The sequence below is a fragment of the Castor canadensis genome, chromosome 2 (assembly GCF_047511655.1).
Source record: "Castor canadensis chromosome 2, mCasCan1.hap1v2, whole genome shotgun sequence".
Taxonomy (NCBI): domain Eukaryota; kingdom Metazoa; phylum Chordata; class Mammalia; order Rodentia; family Castoridae; genus Castor; species Castor canadensis.
The window spans coordinates 199,335,213-199,355,352 of record NC_133387.1 but is presented as its reverse complement, the minus strand read 5'-3'; the positions used below and the strand labels follow the sequence as shown (position 1 = coordinate 199,355,352).

The following is a 20,140-nucleotide window of genomic DNA, read 5'->3' as shown; positions in this document are numbered from 1 at the left end:
TATAATCCACATAAGAGGGAGAACATACGATTTTTGGCCTTCTGAAGCTGGCTAACTTCACTTAAGATGATGTTCTCCAGTTCCATCCATCTACCTACAAATGACAAAATTTCATTCTTCTTTGTGCCTGAGTAAAATTCCATTGTGTATAGATACCACGTTTTCTTAATCCATTTATCACTAGTGGGGCATCTTGGCTGTTTCCATAACTTGGCTATTGTGAATAGCACTGCAGTAAACATGGGTATGCAGGTGCCTCTGGAGTAACTTGTGTTGCATTCCTTTGGATATGTCCCCAAGAATGGCATTGCTGGATCATATGGCAGATCTATGTTTAATTTTTTTAAGGAACCTCCCTATTGTTTTCCATAGTTGTTGTACTAGCTTACATTCCCACAAGCAGTGTATGAGGATTCCTTTTTCCCCACATCCTCTTCAACATATGTTGTTGGTGGTATTCTTGATGATAGCTATTCTAACAGGAGTGAAGTGGAATCTTAGTGTGGTTTTGATTTGCATTTTCTTTATGGCCAGGGATGGTGAGCACTTTTTTATGTATTTTTTTTTTGCCACTTGGATTTCTTCCTTTTAAAAAGTTCAGTTGTCCATTTCTTTATTGGGTTACTGATCTTGGGGAATTTAGTTTTTTGAGCTCCTTACATATTCTGGTTGTCAGTCCCTTGATTGATGTATAGCTAGCAAAAACTTTCTCCCACTCTGTGGGTGGCCTTTTCAACTTAGAGACCATTTCTTTTGTTGTGCAGAAGCTTTTTAATTGCATGTAGTCCCATTTGTCCATCCTTTCTCTTAGTGGCTGAGTCGCTTAAGTACTACTGAGGAAGATTTGCCTATGCCTATTGCTTCCAATGTATTCCCTGCTCTTTCGTGTACTAACTTCAAATTTTCAGGTTTGATTCTAAAGCCCTTTATCCACTTTGAGTTGATACTAGTACAGGGTGACAGGCATAGACCTAGTTTCAGTTTTCTGCAGGCAGATATCCAGTTTTCCCAACAACATTTGTTAAAGAGTCTGTCTTTTCTCCATTGTATGTTTTTGGCAACTTTGTTAAAAATTAGGTGGGTGTAGTTGTGTGAATTCATATCTTGGCCTTATATTCTGTTCCACTGGTCTTCATATCTGTTTTTGTGCCAATATCATGCAGTTTTAATTGCTATGGCTCTATAGTATAGTTTGAAGTTGAATATTGTGATGTCTCCAACTTTGCTCTTTTTGTTCTATATTGTCTTAGCTATTTGTGGTCTTTTGTGTTTCCAATTGAACTTTAGGCAAGACTTTTCAGTTTCTGTGATGAATGTAATTGGGATTTTGATGGGAATTGCATTGAACATGTAGATTGCTTTTGGTAGTATAGCCATTTTTACTATGTTGATTCATGGGAGATCTTTTCACCTTCTATAGTCTTCTTCAATTTCTTTCTTCAAGTGGTTTGTGAATCTCCTTGTAAAGGTCATTTACATCTTTGTTAAATTTATTCTTAGGTATTTGATTTTTTTTTTGAGGCTATTGTAAATGGAATTGTTTTCCTGTATTCTTTCTCAATCTGTTCATTGTTGGTGTATACGAAGAAATTTGTCCATTTCTTCTAGATTTTCCAATTTATTTGAATATAAGGTTCTCAGAACAGTCTCTGATGATTTCCTGGATTTTCTTGTTATTTATTTTTGTCACCAATTTTTCTTTTCTGATTTTACTAATTTGGGTCTTTTACCACCTCATTTTAATCAGATTTGCCAGGTGTTTGTAAATCTTTTTTATTTTTTCAAAGAACCAGCTTTTTGTTTAATTCTTTGTATGGTTTTGTGCTCTCTATTTCATTGATTTTGGCACCATATTTTTTATTATTTCTCTCCTGCTTGTTTTGGATAGAGCTTGTTCTTGTTTTTCTAGGAGTTTGAGATATAGCACTTATTTGAGATCTTTCTGTCCTTTTCCTATATGCATTTATGGCTATAAACTTTCCTCTTAGGGCTGCCTTTGCTGTGTTCCATAGGTTCAGATAAGTTGTGTTTTCATTTTCATTAAATTTCGGGAACTTTTGATTTCCTCCCTTATTTCTTCCATGACCCATGATCATTGAGCAATGTGTAGTTCAACCTCCAATTATTTGCATATTTTCTGCTGCTGCTTTTGTTGTTGAGTTCTTGTTTTATTGCATTGTGATTGGATACTATGCAGGGAGATTTTCAGTTTTATTTGTTGAGTCTAGTTTTGTGCCCTAATATATGGTCTATTTTGGGGAAATTCCATGGGCTGCTGTTCCAGGTGAAATATTCTGTAGATATCTATCAGGTCCATTTGATCTATGGTGCCATTTAGTTTTAGGATTTCTTTGTTGATTTTTTTTGTCTGGATGACCTATATTGGTGATAGAAGGGCATTAAAATCTCTCATACAACTGTGTTGGGGTCTATATGTGATTTTAAGTCCTTTAATGTATTTTTAATGAAGTTGGGTGCACTGACAATGAGTGCATACAAGTTGATAGTTGTTAGTTCCTATTGATATTTTGTTCCTTTTATTAGTATGAAATGACCTTCTTTGTCTCTTTTGACTAATGTAAGTCTACTTTGTCTGATATAAGTATTGCTACTCCTACCTGTTTTTGAGGGTCATTAGCTTGATAAATCTTTTATCCTTTCACCTTAAGCCAGTGTTTGTTTCTGTCAATAAGTTGGGTCTCTTGTAAAAAACAGATTGTTGGATCTTCCCTTTTAATCCAGTTTTCCAAACAGTGTGTTTTGATGAGGGAGTTGAGTCTGTTAACATTCAGTGTTAATATTGAGAGGTACGTGCTGATTGCCACCATTTGGTTGTGTTTGTTCTTTAAGGATTTGAGTGTGTGCCGCTGATTCAGTGCTACTCTCTGATTCCTTGTCTTTTCTGCTCCTGCAGTTTAGTGCTTTCTGTCCTCTTGTGGTCTTATTTTCATCTTCCATCTGTAGAATTCCTTGCAGAATCTTCTTTTGTGGTGGCTTGGCGATCATACATTGTTTTAATTTCAGTTTATGATGGAAGATGTGTTACTCCATCAATTTTGAGTGATTGTTTTGCTGTAGAGTATCCTAAGGCTGAAATTGTTTCCTTTCAGTGCTCAAAATACTTCACTCCATGTCCTTCTTGCTTTTAAGGTTCTGTTGAGAAATCTGCTGTTATTTTGATGGGTTTACCTTAATATGTTATTTATTTTTTCTCTCTTACAGCCTTCAATATTCTTTCTGTGTTTTCTGTGCTTGTTGTGATGATGGTATGCCTTGAGGAGGTTCTGTTTTGGTCAAGTCGGTTTGATGTCCTGGAGGCTTCCTGTACCTGAATGGGCAACTCTTTCTCAAGATTTGGGAAATTTTCTGCTATTATTTTGTTGACTATATTACATATTCCTTTGGCCTACACCTCTTCTCCTTCTTCTATGCTGATTCACAGATTTCTTTTCTAGATGGAGTCACTGGGTTCTTGTATATTCCTTTCACAGCTCTTGAGTTTTTTGACTAAAAGTTCTTCTGTTTTTTCTTTAATATCTATTTTATCTTCAAGCTCTAAGATTCTGTCTTCCACTTGTTCTAGTCTGCTGGAGTGGCCTTCCCACTGTATTTTTTATTCGATTAAATAAAAATTCTTTTTATTTCCAGGATTTCTGTTTGATTCTTTTTTTCTGAGATTTTCCATATAATTATTCTAGCCCTCTTTTATACCTTTTGTTGTCTTATTTCATATATCTCCTTTTTATAGTCTCCTTTGTTTCAGTTTGGTGTTTCTTGAAGTCCTCCCTGAGTTCATTTAGTTTTTCTGTGTCTTCCAAGTTTTTTTACTTGTGGTATCCTGTACCTTCTGTTTAACCATGTCTTGTAGCTTCTCCATGAGTTTCTCAAAGTTCTCATCTATGATTTCCTCTTTGAGAGATTTTTTTGTGTATGTCACTGTGTTCATTGCTGATATTTATCATTGTTCTGTTAGAGTCAGGAACTGAGCATTCATTTTCTTCATTTCCCACTAACTCCTCTATTGAATTGCTGGTCTTTTGAGGAGTGGAGTTTCTTTGCCTTCTTCTCACCATGCTTCTAATTGGTATTGTGCTCCTGTGTTCTTGATTGGCTAGTTGGTGGTTTTAGTCACATATTTTCTTTCCCTTGATTTAATTTTTGTGTTGTGACTGGCTTAGTTGTTAGCTAGTTTGATGTGCTATTTCTGTCCCTGGACTGGAACTATAAATTAACAATGACAAATTGACAGGTTCAATGCCAGACCAGTTATTTACATTTTATATAGAGAACAACCTTGGTCATAATAATATATAAATGGTGGGAGTTGAGGGGGTAATGGTCTAATGGTTGTTTGGATAGAGATAGAAACTTGGGTAATTTGAAAAAGTAGTGCTAATTAGGGGGCAGAAAGGGGATTGGGATAAGTGGGGAAAGAGGTGTGGGGCTGCAAGGGTTTGGGAACTTTATGTTTGGGTATAGCTCTGTTGTTGTATGGAGGGTGTTTGTGTCAGGGATTGCAGAGAACTGGGGTGTGTATGGTTGGTACAGTATACTAAACAGCAGGTGGTAAGTGTGGAAAAGGGAGGGGTAAAGAGGTGATATGTAGGAGAAGGCAAGTAGGGGAAGGCAAAGTCAAGGGGGAAGAGTGGATGAAAAGGGGAAGAAAGAATCATTGGGAAGAGGACAATGGATTATAACACAAGAAAAGGAAAGAAAGTGAAGGAGTTAAGATTAGAAAGTGAAGGAGTTAAGATTACTATTAGAAAATAGTAATGGTAAAGTTAAAAATACTAAATAAAATAGGGGGAAACTAAGAAAAACTAAAAAGAAAAAAAAAACCCAAATACAATGAAAGGTATGGTCAGTTCAACAAAAGTTCTGGACTTGGTTCTTTGGCATCCAATCCTGGTATTGGCACTTGGTATTCTCAGCTATGTGGGGAAGGGTGCTGCCCCCTTGTTGAACAGCTTGAGGGTGAGACAGATGGAGGGTTTTTGTTTTCCCTGCTTTCCTTGTTCTTATGGACGTCTGTTACAAGCAGGAGCTCTGAAGTGATCTCACCAAACAATTGGCTTGTGAGCAGTATTTGTCTCCTTCTGTCCATAGGGCAGGTTGTAATTAGGACCTGCGGTAGCTCACTACCAGTTTGTGTAAGGTGGTCTGATCTGTTGTTTTCACCAGGCAGCAGCTGCATTGCCCTACAGTAGTCACTCTGGCTGGTCAGCTCCTCGCCCAGCAAGGTGGAGCAATTCAGTTTTGTGTGCCTCCCTCAGGCCCATGAGACTTACTCTGGGAAGTTGGTTTGTCTTCCCAACCCACTCTCAGTCTTTATTCCTCACTCTGCCTCTGCTTGCTGAGAGTTCACCCACCCCCATTCTCTGAGATTGGTTCAGGGCTCACCCCACCCTCACTGACAGTGGTAGATTATAGTTCACTGTCTGTTTTTCAGTTTTGTTCAGGGGGGTGTTCAATCTGCCCATGAGCTACATTGGATTATGATGGGGGGTGGGATTTGGGGATTACATGTGGTGCATGGCACTCACCAGTTGGGGCTGCTGATTTGAAATCAGCCAGTGAGGAGAAATAGCCAGTGGCTTTTCTCAAGGCGGGCATGCTTGCTGGGACAAGGTTCAGCCCAGTGGTGTGTAGGGATGCTTTCTATAGCATTAGGATTTGTTTATGTTTGATGCTTTATCTTCTGCTTTTAAAAAAAAAAAAAAACAAGAAAAGGGAGAAACAGCCAGGGGGCCTTTCCCCAGGGCATACATACCCTAGTGACTATGCCATGCCAGGATTTACCTGGCTGTTAGGTACAATTAAAAGCTACTTTTAGGGTCAGTCCTTGAATTTTATGTGTAACCTATGTGTTGGTAGTTATTAAGTTAGCTAGAGAGAATCAGAATTACCCAAGTGTATCTCCCATGTCTTGAAGTGGTTTTTGAAATCACAGAGCTCAGGAATTCTGATTCCCTATACTATCCTCCATCTTTGATCTGGTGATTTATTTTATACAAAGAAGGAGAATGTGAAGAGAGGAGATTTGTGAAAGATGCAAGACTGGTTAAAAGAACAGCAAAGAGGTATAGTCATGGAAGAATGAATGGGACTGAACAAGTTCATTGGACAGGTCAGAGAAGCCATTGCCAACAGTGAGTGTTCCCTTTTACTCACATAGTGAACAGGCAACCCAAGGACCAGAGTTAACTGTGAGAATAGTGTGGTTACATAGTAGGAGAAGAGGATAGTGATTCTGGGAAATCCTACTAGTGAATTCTCATTAAGAAGTAGTCAACCATCATTTATTGAGTTTGTACTATATTCCAAGATTTGTGCTTGGTGATTTCACCTGTCATCCTCCATTGCTCTCAGAATACAATCTTATGGTAATTTTTATGATAAAGGGACTTGTTGTCTCAGCAAACATTCATTAATTTGCCAGATGGTATAATGAATCATGTAAGGTATATGATATTTAATGATGTTATATCCTTGCTCAAGCTCTAGTTAGGAAAAAATATATATATAAGCAGATAATAACAAAAATAGTGATAAATATCTTAATAGAGTAACATATATTGCAATGACTCATAGGAAGAAATTTTAAACTCTGCTTTGGTTGTATCTTGGAGTTTCACAGGTAGAAAGTAAAGGAGTTAGAATTTAAACTCAATCAACACACCATGTAGCCTTATTTGTCTCAGTTTATAGCCTCATAATGCATTCCTTTGGAGTTTGCAGAAGGACCAGCATGGTGACAAGAGTTCTGAGAATGCATTCAAGAGAGAAAAGAGAAAAGCTGTCTAGTTAGATCGATATTTCTGGATCCTTGGAAGAGTATTCTAATTAATATACTAAATGGCTGCACAAGTTCTAACTGTGGAATGAGAGGCTTCTAAATGTATTTTCTTTGCAAGTATTTTTCTTGATGACTAAAGGAAAGAAACCCAGATCCAGAGCTAGAGAGAAGAGATGAGAAAAAAAAATGGAGCTAAACAGCTGTAAATTTCCTGAAAATATTACCAAAATCCTCCTTGATTTTCTCTGAGCAACAATCAGCAAACTTCTCATTAAAGGCACTTTAAAAGATTGCTGATTTGCAAAACACAGCATGAGTGATGTGTACATTATTGGTTTTGTGCATACATATGGCACATGCTATTTTAGAAGGCACCCCCTCTGTGTTCATTATAGCTATTGCTCACCCTATTCCCTGATAATCATTTATAGTTCCTCATCACAGTTTATTATTAGTAAAGTAATGAATCAGAGGTTGTATGCACTCTCCTTTAACAATCTAATCTTAGGACTTTCTGAACCACATAGTAATAGAAAGCAAGCAGATCATCCAACTTTATTTCTGGATATTGAGCTACTCATTGCAGAGACTATCTCAACTGTATTACACAGGACCATGACTTACTTAGAATTACACTACATTGTTCTAAAATGTCTTAGCAATCTTGTCATTTTTCCATCCTAAAAAGATCCAAATAATATATTTCTTCTATATAAATATCATAAAGAAAAATTTTACATATCTATGAGACATTTTAACACATCATAATATGAGATAATTTCAAATAATGCTATATAAAAGCCTCAATTCTGAAATAATTTGTTTTTACTATGTTATGCTTCTTGATATATTAAAGTAATTCAAAGTAATGAATCTAGTCAGACCCAGAGGTTGTGGTTAAGGGCTCTACTTGAGAGACAAATGTCCTTTGCAACAAATGTCCATAAGAGGGATCGAGTGAGTTTTTGTTTTCTATGTCTGTGTGGAGTCTAAAGATCGTTTTACCAATGAACCATATCTAAGATAAGGAACTGGTGTCATCTTATCAGACTCATCATGAATTTAGACAGTTTGAGTTCTTCATTACAGTACTGTACTGCATCCTACACCAAACTTTCCCTTTGCAGAAGAGTTGATATTGTTATCTTAACTTATAAGTTAAGCTGAATTTTTTTGTTGGCTTTTTCTATGGAGGAAACAGTAATAATATATTCGAATTTGAGATCTAGGGTTGTGGTTCAACTGGTAGAGCCATTGCCTAGCATTTGTGAGGCCCTGGGTTCAATTCCCAGTACTGGAAAAGAATAATAATAATGATGATGATAAAATAATAGTGAATAGTAAAATAAGATTATTAACATTCAGTCAGAGCAGGGTGAATTTAACTAATTTAATTGTTTTTTTATCACCCAAGATAAATGAGCAAGCAGACACCAACAAAAGATTAATTGCACACTTTGTAGCTTTGTCAACCATAGCAGCAGGTGGATTCTGAGACCAGTACCACAGATTATGGGTTCACAGCTTGCCAACCTATTTTTCTCTGATCTTTAAAATGAGTACTTAAAGTTGGAGTAGCATATACTTCGCTGCTTGTCTGCAATAATATTAATCTATATTAAAGCATCCTGAAGGAAATACTTAGTGTTAAATATTAACAGAGAAGGTACAACTTTAAAGAGAGCAGAGTTGATTAATACACAGCAGAAAACCAACAAAAAGCAAGGGACTTATTTACAAATATTCTCACCTGACAGAACATAACTGCTAACGTGACAAGTTATTATTAAGACATTCAGCGGGGACAAAATATCAATAATCCAGTTCTAAAGTCCAATTTTTCTTATAAATCTTTATTATGCATGTACTGACAATATAATTATACAATACATGACTCTCTTATAAAATATTTTTAAAGTTCATAAGGTAACACAGTAAGAGACTTCTCCATCTGCAAAGGGAAAGAAACTTGTACTTATAATCTCCAATTTTTGTGCAAAACCAATGATTTCTGTCTAAAATAAATAGATTTTTGCTTATGCATAAATTAAATGTCAACACATCTCTCATAATTCTACTTACAGCAGCCAAAAAACAAGCCATTGAGCTAGGAAACATTTACTAGAAATAACTGGGTTTCTGTTTACTCAACAAATAGATACAAAATCAAAGGTGCTTTAGCAACCCCAAATATGTCAGTGTTAATTAGTTCATATTTGAAGAGAATTTCTGCCTCCTCCCTGCTAACCAACATAGATGAGAAAGCTATTCTATATTATCTTTCTGTCCAGCTATGTCTTGTAGTGTATTAGCTCCAGCTGAACAAACATTGACAAAATAATAGGAGTGCATTTATATTGTAGTACTTGTATCATGGAATGAATGTACTAAACCTAAATTCAAGAAAGTTTTCCACTGAGTGTAGGGCAATGGTGCTCTTCCTCTGTCCCACAAAAAGTATGCATGGGTGTGTACCCTCAAGTATATGCATTTACGGAGTGTCATATATGTGCAAGCACACACATTTAACGAGTGCCTACTGAGTGCCAGGGATTCTTCTAAGTAGATATAACAGAAAACAGAATTCTGAACTTTCAAAAAATGTCCAACATTGAACAAATCTAAATCCAGTATTTCATGGAGTTGGTAAATGTTAGGCAGAAAAACAGAGTTAAGTATGGAAGAAAGATCAAGCAGGGATGTTTGAATGGTTCTCTCTGTTAAGGCAAAGACAAGGTATATGGAAGGGATCTGGGGAAAGTGTTCCAGACAGAGGGAAAGGATACAGTACCCAGAGTCTAGAGTAATCTTACAGTTGTTGAGGAATTGCAAGAAGACCTTTGGCCCTGGAGTAAGGAAAGGAGAGGGTAGTAGGCAATCAAAGGAATAGTCTGGATAAGGACATTTAATTTATCATAATGGGGAAAGGAATGAGGCAGAAAATGGTATTGACAATAGGTTTTAATTGTCTCTGACTCAGTGTTTTACATAAGTGAACTATTTTGTTTTTTAAGAAACCTCAGATAAAATTGACAACTTTATACTGTAATTCTGAAAATATTTTTTCTCATGGATTATATCAAAAAGCATAAGAGGAGACAAATTCTCTGATCCTAGTACCAACAAAATGTGAACTAGCCCCTTCCATAAGTGGATCTTAAATGATTTTTCAGAACTCAAGAATGGTAAGGGAACAAAAAAGCACATTGTGCTGCAGGAAATGGAGGCCCACACAAGGTAAGTGGTGTTTCTAAACTCAGAAAAATCAATGAATTCTGCTCTTGATTTGGTCCATGTTTATTTCTTCCAAAAACCTAAGCTTATTGAAACAAAGTCATTCCATACAGAGACTCACAAAGGTACACTGGGGTCAGCACATACATGACTGACTTCCCATTGGTATGGGCATCTCTTCTCAGCTCCAACTTCTGTGTCATCACACTGGCGTCTTAGAGACACCATGTGGAGACTGGAAATGCTACACGTCAGTGTTTGTTTGTGTGTTTATTTATTTATTGTTTTTTGACAACTTAATGAATAGTACACTGCTAATTGTAGGTAGTATTGATTATATTAAATGTTGTTTTGCATTAAAAAGGAACATTCAAATACTACTCCTGTATTGTACTTGCTACATTTTATGAAAACATCTGCTTATGAAGACTTTCAACTCCAAGAACAGACTGATCTATTTATCTATGTATGCAAACTAGACCTCACAAGAGATGTGTTCTGAATTTAAAAGTTGTTACTTTGACAAAGAAAGTGTTAATACATTATCCTTTAAAATTTTTATTTTGTATATTGACTTAGGAAGCACAGCTTGATTTGACAATAGCGTAGTGATTTTTATAACAATATTTTTATAAGATAGTGGTTTCCCAGAGAAGAAATTACTAAGTATAAAATAATGACAAAAGCTACTATATCCATCTGCCTTTAGTATCCAACAAAATAGTATCCACAATGCACAGTCAACTTACTATTAATGTTGAGGTTTTGCTGGAAATGCATAAAAGTATTTCATTAAGTATTCAAATTTGTCTTATTAGTAGAAGTATCTTAAGGGACATTATTATTTTTATTGTGTTGGGTTAAAGTGCTCAGATGCTACTATTTTATAGTAACTTGGATTATTACTAGGAAAATAAAAGTGTGAGTTGAATAATTTAATAGGTATTCAATGATAAATACTTTCAGGGCAGGAATTCTTCATTTCCTTTTTTTATTTTTGAAAATTCATGGCATCATTACTGGATATTTTATTTACTACTTTGAATCTTAACCAAACAGAAATTGTGTCATATTCTTTGAGTGCTAAAATGACTAATAGGCATTATTAGACTCAGTAGAGGGCTTTTGTCTCATTTTGATAAGTTGAAGGACCCATTTGGTTCCAATGGGACGTTTCTTTGCAGTGTTAGGAACTGAACTCTGGATCTCAGCCAGTGCTCTACACTGAGCTACCTTCCGAGCCTTGGTCTGTTTAGGACATGTGGTGACTGTGTTGCTGGCTTTGTACTCACTATATCACCAACTGGCTTCCAACTTTGAATTCCTGTCTCCAGCCCAGGAGTGCTGAGATTATAGCTGCCCAGCTGAGGTATTTGAACAATATTAACCTTCATGTTTAAACAGCGACCACTGAGACTTGATTCTTCAAAACTTTGAGTTATGCAGACTTTGGGAACTTTGTTTTCGATTTGTGAAAATATACTTTGGTCACAGAAGTAATTTAAAGATTAAATGACATAGGATTTTTAAAGTGTTTAATACTCTGCTCTTGTATTCTTTCTGAGTACAATACTGCTAGAAAAGTCAAACTTGTGAAGGTTAATCCAAAATTACACTTGGGATTTCTATATGATTTCACCTGGAATATCAAAGAAAAAATATTGAGAGGCTCCTATTGGAATGACTGCACTGCCAGAAATCAATCATTTCTAGGTTCTGAATTGAAATAACTTTTTATATACATCAAGTCTAAAGAACAACTGAAAAATATCAATAGAATAAGTCTCACTCTACATGGAAAAGAAATTGTGTGAAGAGTGTTTACTTATTGTTCATTTTTTGTGCTGTGTAACTAGATCTGTAGACAAGAAAAGACAATAGAAATGAAATTGACATAAAGCCAACCTCTCAATTAAAGCCTCCTGAATTCTGATATGTCTCTAAAGGAGAAAGTAACATTGCAGATGTGTACCAGCTATGAATGGGAAATGATACATGTCTGTCTTCAATTCCTCACACAATATAAAATGTGCTATGGAAGGTTTTCTAAATGTTTGTTTCTCTCCATTATTCCTTAAATACAGCTTACAAAACATGCATAGAAGAGTCTTCATAGATATATTTGGGTCCAGGCAAAAGCATACATGCTAGAAGTCCTGAGTAAAAATACAACAGTCCTTTTCCTGGTACCCAGACATCTTCGGGGCTTTGGAGCCCCATCCTGATGCTCAAAAATTCAGATATTGCTGCTTTGCTACCTACTTCTCACCTTTCTGCGTAGGGATCATTTGGTGGGATTAATTGGCCTACACCCCAAATTAATTTTCTTATTAGACTGTTTTGATATAGACAATGATTCCTGATTTCTGAGATTAGCCTGGTGCACTTTAGTTTGGAGGCCAAGTCAACTCCCATTTGAAAGAATTGCTTGATATTTCTTTTCTTCCCAAGGTATTCATTTAATTGACAGGTGCCTTTTCAGTAAATCCCACACAATAAACGTCCAATTTATTCTTGCTAGTTATTTTATTAATATCTAATGAATCATGTCATGAGCCTGGATACAATTGCTCAGTCTCTCTTCCCTCCAAATAAAGTCCGTATTTTACTTCATGACCTATAAGCCTTTCAGTGGAACCAAAATTACCTGTGTGAATTTGGAGAAGCACAAGCTCCATAGGTAAAAGAAGCACAAAGATTAATATATGCTTTGAGACTTAGCTAGTCATGGCAATTTATTTAGCTTGCCAATATTCAATTATGAAATGTGAAGACTTGCATGATAAAGAACATTAAGCCTCTACATAGCACAGTAAGTGCCAGTAAGCAAGTACCAAGCCCAAGTAAACACATGACAAAGTTTATTCTCATGCCATCATCTGCTATTTCTTGGGAAATCTCATCACTTAGGCAGAGGGCTGACATCCTGCCACCCTCATCAATGTCAGAGCAACTTCCTTCCATAATACAGGATGCTACTCAAGCTGCAGTCCTGCAAATTGTGCCCTCTGGAGATGTGGACAGACTGTGTCACTCTATACACTAGCCTCATTCATTCTGTGCAGCTCAGGTAGGCTGGTTGGTTTGTAGAAAGGATAATGAAACAAGCTGAATTCCTCAGAAGTTGAAAGGTTTATTTTACATCATTAAAAGTTTTTGTTTTACAAATTCTTGTAATTCTTTATTTCTGCATTATCCTTCAACAACCTCAGAATGAATGTTCAAACCATGCTGTGCAGAGAAGAGCTAATTGGTTGTTTTAGCTTATTAGGGCTGGAAGTCTTAAAGACAGAGCCTGACAGCAATGAAATTAGGGACGATAGTAAGCCAGAGTTATATGGACTGTAGCTAATGAATGGTATATATCATGCGCACTTTTAAAATAGTATCTTTTACTTACCGTACATTGGATTCTAAGAGGGGGTGGAGTGAAAGTCTTGAGGAAAGAGTAAATTTCTGGGGAAATTAACTTGGTGATGGGTTGGCAATTTTTGTTTTGAATTCTTCTTATGGTGATACCTCCTTTGATAATTAAGTAGTTGCACACATTCTTACTGTTGTTAATACCCCAGTGAACTATTTCTCTCTACAGCTCAGAAAGACCGGTTATTTCATTTTATCAATTTAATAATATTCAGCTTTAGCTGTACATCAGGCATGCCGCTCTGCCCTGGATGTGTGGTAGTGAGTGAGATGGAGGTTCTGTCTGCAGGACAGTCTGAAAGAGACAAATAATTAAAATAAAGCAAGATAAGTGTTACGGCCAACGTAAACCTAAAGTGCTAGGGAAGCAAACATGTCTAGAGTTAAAAGATTGTTAAGAGTGATTTAGTACAACCTCTTTTTAATTATAAATTCCCTGGATGTGAGGCAGCAGAACCATAACTCCATTGAATGGTAGGTGCTTTGATTCAAATTCCCTTTTGGTGAATCTTAAACAATCAGTCACTTGACCTCCTTTGGAAGAAAATTACTTCCAAAGTAATTTTCCCAAATGAAAAGTATTTGGGAAAAAGTAATTCAGAAAATATGATCATGGTGGTGCATGAATGTAATCCCATTACTGATGAGGAAGAAACAGGAGGATCTCAATCCTAGGTCATCCCAGGGGAAGTTAAAGAGACCCTATCCCAAAAAAACAAAGCGAAAACCAAAAGGACTGGATACATAGCTCAAGTGGTAGAGTCAGCTGGCCTGGCATCCTAGAGGCCCTGGATTCAATTCCCAGTACCGAAAAAAAAACAGAAAAAAAAGAAAAAGAAAAGGAAAATATTTTCCACCCAAATGTGTATACCAATCATGGTTTTGATGTATATTTTTTTCGAGTGCACATGGCAAGCAGAGGAATTTTAAAAATTTGAGCTCAAACCAAAAACACAAGTCATTTCACTGTTAAAAAATAAATAAGAATTCACACACATGATACCATACTTATAAAAACAACAAAAAGAAAACGTGGTGCTGTCATAAAAAGAGCAAGTTTCAAGAAGTCAAAGCTGGCTCATTCAGAACTTGAACATGTGTATGTAGAACACCCTTGAGTTTCAGAATCCTTGTCTGATGTGGGTGGAAGAATGCTTCTGTAGCTGAATTGTGGAGGTGACCACATAAAATAATCACGAGACAGCACTTTCTCCAATGCCTGCTTCCCTGAAAGAAAGCAGCTTAAAGAAAGCTGCTGTTGAGCTGGTTATTGTGAGTTCTCACAGCTACCTAAGAAAATGTTGGCAAGATAAATCTTTTCTCTCTTTGGCTAAAAGAAGATTCTGGTAGTATTTCTCATTTCCTACTGGCATTTTACCCTCATGAGGACAGGGACGTGAACAATTCTCAGTATTCCTGCCACCTGTCCACGATGTAAGCGTGGCACTGCTCCCAGTTGCACTGCTGCAGATGTGTAGTCCCTGAGAAAGGGGTGCAGCTAATTCTGTCTTTTCCCCACTCTTCATTGCCTGAAAATCATGATTTCCTCTTTCTTTCTATCACAAAATGTACTACAAGCCATAAAAGAAACACTTTCTTTTATATTTAAGCTATAATCTAAATTCTATTAGTCATTGATTTTTTTTCTCCTAGTAAATATTTATTAAAAAGCTTACAGTATGCTAGGCACTGTTTTAATCTCTGCAAATATCGAGGTGAGCAAAATACCTCGGATCCTTTACAGAGCTCAACAAATGAGATCAACAAATAAATAGAAGATAACATTTAATAGTAAATAATTTGGAATAGTTCAATGGCCAAGGCCCTCAAGTTACCTTAAAGAGAAGGAATTGGGGACCTCTCATCCTTGTGGAAAGAAACCTCCAAGTCATCAACTCTATTTCCCCACTGTCAGCAGCTACTTAGAAACTCTTCAAATGAAACTGGTTTCATACATTTGAAATTCTAGTATGTTATCTCGAATTTGTAAATATCTTCATTTTGCATGGAATTGGCTTATGACAGTCTTGAGGTGTGAAGATACCTGGCCTTTTATAACTAGTTTTTTCCCCATTTCTGAATTTTCCCATTTTCCCTATTTTTTAGTGTATTACATACTTCAGAATTTTATTTTGTAGTAATTTCTACAAGATTTTCTCAGTCTAGTAAAATTATTTCAAGGTGCTGCTTGCTTTGTAAGGCTAATTTATAAATATGACTAAATCAGTTTTTTCTCAATGTAATCCACTGCCTTCTTTATGTTGACTTTTAGGAATGTAGTTTTGGTAGGAAAAAAAATGTCCTACAATTCTTGCAAATAAATCAACAACTTATCATAGATTTTACATGCATCACAAATTTCCAGAGTCAAATTTTGTGGCAAAATGTCATCCTGAGAAGAACTGCATCTGTCTACTCAGGTGTGCTCAATCTCGCCTTGATAGGAATAATTACCTTCCACCCTCACTAGGTAATTGCCTTTTGATTGAGGTCATCGGAGCAATCAAGTCAGCTAGAGGTAGAAATCTGGTGTAGGGAAAGAGACAAAGTGAAGAATCTTGAACAGAAATATGAAAGGAGAACAAGAAAGAACTTTAATTTAACTCCAATATTTTACTGTGCCATAATAATTTAAACAGTGGCAGTCATTAAAATCACTATACTGTGCTACTTAGGTTAATTGGCTCTATAGGTTTAGTTTTTGAAGTGAAAAACTAAGTATTTTAAGCATTTGATTAGGATCATTAACACATTCCTATGATTGACAAGTTGCTCTTATTTAGTCCACAAGTATTCATGTGGCCATATCATATAAAGGGAGCTCTACCCAGACCTGGAAAAGATAGAGATGGGAACAGAATAAAGATCACTTCTGTCCTGACACGGTTAACATTCTGATAATTAAAAATCAAGAAATTTATTTTTGATTTGTAGAAGCAAAGAGAATAGAGAGCATTTTGTAAATAAAGCAATGAAAAAGAAATCTTTGATGAGTTGACCATTTTCTTAAGTGAGACATCCTGGCAATGAGTTTTGCAGGCAGAGAGGAAAGACAGCAGTGCAAAGTGTTTGAAATGTTTCCGAAGCTTAAGGAGAGCCAGTGTGGCTAAGTGTACTGTGAATAAGGGGTGTAGCTGAGATTTCTGCAGACTGAGTACATCCCCTCAACTTAAGGTAGAACTTGAAAGTGTTGGAAAAATATGATTAAAAATAGAATCTTCTTCCAATCAGAAATCCTGTCTACAAAGGCACCAGAAAGAAACACTTTCATTATTGACTAAGCTTTGAAGTGGAATGTGATGTGATCACAGGCGATCCACTAAGATTGCAAAGACAGGCAGAAATTTCTCACCCTTCTTTGCAGGCAAGCAGAAGCAGCTCATTACGGATGCATTTTCAAGACGAACAATAACTAGAACTCAGGTAAGAGCACATGACAGCACCATTTGTCACAAATGGTTCACGTGAACTTAACCTGGCATTTGCTTGACTGTCTGTGTCAGTCATCTGGCTTTCTCCAAAGGAAAAGCATAGGTATTTTTATAACAGAACTTCCTTTTGCAACTTGGAGCAATGTGTCTTGGACCTAGAGATGGTAGCACTGTCTCCTTGATGCTTGCATTTTGAAGAAAACTCCTAGGTCTTTAAGGAAGACACTCCTAGGACATAAAGCTGTCAAAAGGCTTATTTGATTTCCCAAAAGATTTATGCACATTTCAAAAGGAGAGAAAGTGTTTAGATTTTTAAGTTTGCTTTAGTAAATTTCTTAAAAACAAAAAAAGGGAGCAGAGGGAAATTTTCAACATGAGGAATTAAGTCTCTTGCTTTTATTTTGATTTTGTTCTTATCCTAATTATAGACACAGTGGACCCTTGTTATCTGTGGGTCTCCAAGGAGACCACCACTGAGGAAAAACCACGCATGCTCCAGATGCAGTTCAGTGCAGATGCTCGATATCATTTTTCCAATAACATGACCCAACAACCTCAAATTGTCACTTTATTAATTAAGCATATTCACTTTTTTCCCATTTATTCATATTTGGATACGATGTTTGGGTCATTTCTCCCCCCTACCACATGGCCCCTCCGTTTTCCCACTTTCTGCCCCCTCCCTCTCCCTCCTTTACCCCCTCACTTCCAGGCAGAAACTGTTCTGCCCTTATCTCTAATTTTGTTGAAGAGAGAATATAAACAATAATAAGAAAGACAAAGCATTTTTGCTAGTTGATGTAAGGATAGCCATATAGGAAGATTCCTAGCATTGCGTCCATGTACAAATGTGTTACATTCTAAGTTGATTCATCTCTAACTGACCTTTTCACTAGTTCCCAATCCCCTTCTCCTGTTGGCCTCTGTCGCTTTAAAGTTTCTGCATTAGTTCCTTTGCATTGAGGACATCAAATGCTATCATGTTTTCTTGGGTTTCTTACCTAACCTCATACCTCCCTTGTGTGTTCTCATCTTATCATGTGACCAAAGTCCAATACCCTTGCTGTATATGCCTTAGATCTAAAGTCTGCATATGAGGGAGAACATACGATTTTTGGTCTGAACCTGGCTGACTTCATTCAGGATGATGTTCTCCAGTTCCATCCATTTACTTGCCAATGATAAGATTTCATTCTTCATGAATGAATAGAATTCCATTGTGTATAGATACCACATTTTCTTAATCCATTCGTCAGTGGTGGGGCATCTTGACTGTTTCCATAACTTGGCTATTGTGAATAGTGCCGCAATAAACATGGGTGTGCAGGTGCCTCTGGAGTAACAGTCTTTTGGGTATATCCCCAAGAGTGGTATCGCTGGATCAAATGGTAGATCGATGTCTAGCTTTTTAAGTAGCCTCCAAATATTTTTCCAGAGTGGTTGTACTTGTTTACATTCCCACCAACAGTGTAAGAGGGTTCCTTTTTCCCCGCATCCTCGCTGTTGTTGGTGGTGTTGCTGATGATGGCTATTCTAACAGGGGTGAGGTGGAATCTTAGTGTGGTTTTAATTTGCATTTCCTTTATTGCTAGAGATGGTGAGCATTTTTTCATGTGTTTTTTGGCCATTTGAATTTCTTCTTTTGAGAAAGTTCTGTTTAGTTCAATTGTCCATTTCTTCATTGGTTCAGAGATTTGGGGAGTTCAGTTTCTTAAGTTCCTGTATATTCTGGTGTCAGTCCCTTGTCTGATGTGTAGCTGGCAAATATTTTCTCCCACTCTGTGGGTGTTCTCTTCAGTTTAGAGACCATTTCTTTTGTCAAGCAGAAGCTTTTTAATTTTATGAAGTCCCATTTGTCCATCCTTTCTCTTAGTTGCTGTGCTGCTGGGGTTCTATTGAGGAAGTCTTTGCCTATACCTATTAGTTCCAGAGTGTTTCTTGCTCCTTCCTGTACTAACTTCAGAGTTTTGGGTCTGATATTCAGGTCCTTGATCCATTTGGAGTTGATACTAGTACAGGGTGATAGACATGGATCTAGTTTCAGTTTCTTGTAGACGGGTAAACACTTTTCCCAGCAACATTTGTTGAAGAGGCTGTCTTTTCTCCATCATGTATTTTTGGCACCTTTGTCAAAAATGAGATGGGTACACTTGTGTGGATTCATATCCGGGTCCTCTATTCTATTCCACTGGTCTTCATGTCTGTTTTTGTGCCAGTACCATGCTGTTTTTATTGCTATTGCTTTGTAATATAGTTTGAAGTCAGGTATTGTGATACCTCCAGCATTGCTCTCTTTTGCTGAGAACTGCCTTGGCTATTCGCAGTCTCTTGTGTTTCCAAATGAACTTTAGGGTAGATTTTTCAATCTCTGTGATGAATGTCATTGGATTTTGATGGGAATTGCATTAAACATGTGATTGCTTTTGGGAGTATAGCCATTTTTACTATGTTGATTCTGCCAATCCATGAGCACAGGAGATCTCTCCACCTTCTGTTGTCTTCCTCGATCTCCTTCTTCAGGGGTTTATAGTTCGCCTTGTAGAGGTTGTTCATATCCTTTGTTAGGTTTACACCTAGGTGTTTAATTTTTTTGAGGCTATTGTAAATGGAATTGTTTTCATACATTCTTTCTCTGTTTTTTCATTATTAGTGTATAGAAAAGGTAATTATTTTTGTATGTTGATTTTATATCCTGCCACCTTGCTGTAGCTGTTTATGGTATCTAGGAGTTTTTGGGTACAGTTTTTTGGGTCTTTAAGATATAGGATCATGTCATCTGCAAATAGGGATATTTTGACAGTTTCTTTACCTATTTGTATTCCTTTTATTTCTTCTTCTTGCCTAATTGCTCTGGCTACGAATTCCAGTACTATGTTGAACAGGAGTGGAGATAGTGGGCATCCTTGTCTAGTTCCTGATTTTAGAGGGAATGGTTTCAGTTTTTCACCATTAAGTATGATGTTGGCTGTAGGTTTGTCATATATAGCTTTTATAATATTGAGGTACTTTCCTTCTATTCCCAGTTTTCTTAGAGCTTTTATCCTGAAGTGGTGTTGGATCTTATCAAAGACTTTTTCTGCATCTATTGAGATGTTCAAGTGGTTTTTGTCTTTGCTTCTGTTAATGTGGTTTATTATGTTTATTGATTTTTGTATGTTGAACCACCCCTGCATTCCTGGGACGAAGCTGATTTGATCATGGTGAATGATCTTTCTGGTATGTTGTTGAATTCAGTTTGCCATTATTTTGTTGAGGA

At 36.6% G+C, this 20,140-nt stretch overlaps 1 protein-coding gene across 2 annotated transcripts in view; it reads left to right on the top strand.

Annotated features, from left to right (window-relative positions):
- Positions 1-20,140, top strand: part of Cntn5 (contactin 5) — a 1,105,069-nt gene that overhangs the window by 305,334 nt on the left and 779,595 nt on the right. The window contains exon 1 of one of the 2 annotated variants that reach the window (XM_074066854.1): positions 16,725-16,876. The exons of the other annotated variant lie outside the window; for it this stretch is intronic. The gene's annotated coding sequence lies outside the window, so the exon portion shown is untranslated. Of the gene's footprint in view, positions 1-16,724; positions 16,877-20,140 lie in introns of those variants that run through there. 2 annotated transcript variants of the gene reach the window in all.